Here is a 3,313-nt window from a genome sequence, read left to right as displayed (position 1 = left end):
AAAAAAAAACAGGTATATGTAAGGCATAATTTCTCCTTCATGGAGCTTATTGTACAATGAGAGAAATTAAAATAATCATACCAATAATTGTGAAATTTCAACTATAGTAGTGACAAAGAAGAGGAGCTCAAATGGACATTTGAGTCACAGGTGTTGTTTAATATCATACTTATTGGAGGTCTTGGTCAAAGATATAAAAAAAAGGAAATAAGAGACATACGGGTTTGAAAGGAAACATCACTACTTGCAGGCTATCTAGTTGTGTCTAGATCATCTGTATAGAAAGGACAATAGCAAAATGAAGATTCTTTCAAATAAACAAGGTCAACACATCTTATGGACGTGAAGAGAATCTTAAAAATCACTGGCGTTTTCCCACAACAGCAATAACTAGCAAGGGAAATTGGTAGAGAACAACACAGCAACAACAAAAATGATAATGTTTCTGAAAATTAACTGATCGAAAAGGTGCAGAACTTCAGGCTGGGCTCAGTGGCTCACACCTATACTCCTAGCACTCTGGGAGGCTGAAGCCAGAAGATCCCCTGAGCTCAGGATTAAGAGACTAGCTTGAGCTAAAAGTAGAAAAATTAGCCTGGCGTTGTGGCAGTGGCCTGTAATCACAGCTACTTGGAAGGCTGAGGCAGGAAGATCACTTGAACCCAGGAGTCTGAAGTTCCTGTGAGCTAGGCTGATGCCATGGCACTCTAGCCTGGGCAAGAGTGAGCCACCACACCCAGCCTGTCTTTGCTACTTCTAATGTATGTGTCAGTCTGTTTTGTTTTTTTTTTTAATAAAACAATCTGATAACATTGACTGTCATTTTGAAATAATATAAGAGTAATCAAAACAACATAAGCAAATGTTTTAGAACTATACTCCCAACAAAGTACACTAAAAGAACTGTATTGCCTTCTCAGTTTCTCACTTCATTGATCGTTTCTAGTTGGAGACACTTGATAGCAGAGTAGTATTTTCTCTTTTAGCATGATCTCACCCAGCTGTTTTCTTAACTTTTAGGATGAATCTCTTCTGCATCATCTAATACAGGGTTCATAAACTCGTCAAAATTAACGCTGTAGCTCCCTATTCTCACATTCACTTGCTTGTAGAGCCAGTCCTGATTCGGGATCTATTTTGTAAGTCTCCAAAGGTGAGGTTGATGCGTCATCCCCTTCCGCACTTTCTGGCCCTGGCCACGGTATGCCCTGGTGGAATCTCATAAAGACCACACTGACCGGCATGTTACCTCAGAACGCAACCTCCCCTCGGTTGGTTTTAATCGATTGAGTTTTCTCTTCTTTATAGATGTTGCGTTTTCCTGCTTTTGCATGCTTGGCAATTTTTGACCATATTTGAGACATTGTGAATTTTACTTAGTTGTACAGTAGATTTCTTTTTTCCTATAAATATTCTTGAGCTTTGTTCTGGGACCCATTTTGAAGTACTTAACCTTTTCAGGCCTTGCTTTTATGATTTTTCGGGCAATATTAAAACTGTGTTTAGTGTAAGGCTAATTTTCTCCCAGTACTGTGATGAGACCTTCCTAAGTTCTTTACCTGATATCCTGTGGATTATGAGGTTTTTCAGCCTCAACAGTGGGAATGGGCACTATTCTTGGTCCTGTGTGAGTGCCTGGTACTCTCCTTCCTAATTCCTTCTGCTGGTTCTTTCTCAGCCACTGACCATTTCTTTGTACACATGCTTTGGTTATTACCATGTTGAATTCTAAGGGCAATGCTCTGTAGATCTCCCAAGTTTGCACTGGTGTAACGCTCTCTCCTCTCCAGTCCCTGGGCTTTGCCTGGGTTTCCCCTCCCTGTCCTGTGGCCTAGAAATTGTCATGAGGCAGTAAACTAGCACAATTGCAGGGCTCACCTTCTTTCAGGGATTACTGTCTTTCATTGCCTCTGGTCACTGTCTTAAAAACTATTGTTTCATATATTTTGTCTGGTTTTTTGTTTTAGGTGAGAGGGTAAACCAGATCTCTTTACTTTATCTTCCTGAAAGTGGAACTCTCTATCTTGTTCACATTTGATTCCGTTCCTATCAGTTTCTCCTGTGTTGGAGAGAGAGGAGGCTGGTTGCTTGATATGCCAAGTTCACTCACAAGGGTTCAGGCTATTCCAGCCCTTTTGGGTTTTCTACATGCCCCGTGCCTTCATCCACTATTACACTGGACGAAATTCCTCCCTGTTTTAGTGCTGTTCCCATATTACCTTCCTACCCTTTCCAATGAGTATCTGTTGGATACTTTGAGTTTCTCCTGCTGTCAGGTCTGATTCTTTCTCTCTGCTTTTTCTAACACAGAGCTGATACCATTGAATTCTTGGGGCGATGGGTGGTTTGTCCTCATCTATTTGTATTTTGGGATTTATGGGCATACTTTGTCACCTAGTTTTGTTGAACATGTTGCCTGTGGGCTTCTGATTTCACAATTTAGTTGTTTGGTCTGCTTTTCTATGGGGATTTGGAGAATTAAAAAATTATGCTATTGTACTTTCTAAAAATTCTGCTGAATCAGATAAAATTTATGGTCATAAATGCATCATGCACTTAATTTGGACTATCATTTTCACTAAAAATTGTGTACTTCAAATTCAAATTCCTAATTTGAAATCCTTTCCCCCCAAATCCTGTTGTTGTTACTGTTACTTTTGTTTCTTTTTCTTTTTCTTATCTTTTCATCTTCCTCTCTACCTGCTTTCTCCCCTATCTCTTTTTTCTTTTTCTTTACTTCTTCCATGATTGTACTTTGTCCAGTCACAATTTTTTTTTACTTTTTTTTTCACCTTTTCATTTATTTATATCAATTTATTCCCAGAACAGGTGTTCCACCATTGCTTCAGCCTTCTGCAGCCCTCTTGTACAGCTGCTCCAAAGGCATGTGGGAAAAAAAAAATGTGTCTCTTCAATACCTACCACAGTTAAGACATGCCAAAAAAGCCAGTGGAATTTTAAAAGTACAGGAATAGGAACAGGACAATAGACCAATAGAACAAAAGAGAAAACTCAAAGACAGATGCCCATATGTGTGGGGATATCCACTCTGAGACTTGCTGAGACTTGCTCTGTGATAGCATTGGCATCGCAATGGAGAAAGCACAAACTGTTCTGTGGGGGATACTGTGGAAACTAGTTCACTGTAGAGAGAAAGTAAAGATCAATCTTCATGTCACGTACAAACCTAGAGTCCAGACGAATGAACAAACTTAATGTGAATCATGAAATTATGCAGAAAAATATATATAGGAAAATGTCTTTATGTTATAGGAGTGAGGAAGGTCTTTTTCTTTCTTTCTTTTTTTTTTTT

The 3,313-nt window shown here is 39.1% G+C and overlaps 1 pseudogene; it reads right to left on the bottom strand.

The window, feature by feature from the left end:
- Positions 1–942: 942 nt before the first annotated feature.
- LOC100945572 overlaps positions 943–3,313 on the bottom strand; it is a 7,909-nt pseudogene continuing 5,538 nt past the window's right edge.

Source organism: Otolemur garnettii, unplaced genomic scaffold, assembly GCF_000181295.1.
Source record: "Otolemur garnettii isolate 467f Iridium unplaced genomic scaffold, OtoGar3 scaffold00032, whole genome shotgun sequence".
NCBI lineage: Eukaryota > Metazoa > Chordata > Mammalia > Primates > Galagidae > Otolemur > Otolemur garnettii.
This window is presented reverse-complemented; position numbering and strand designations above follow the sequence as displayed.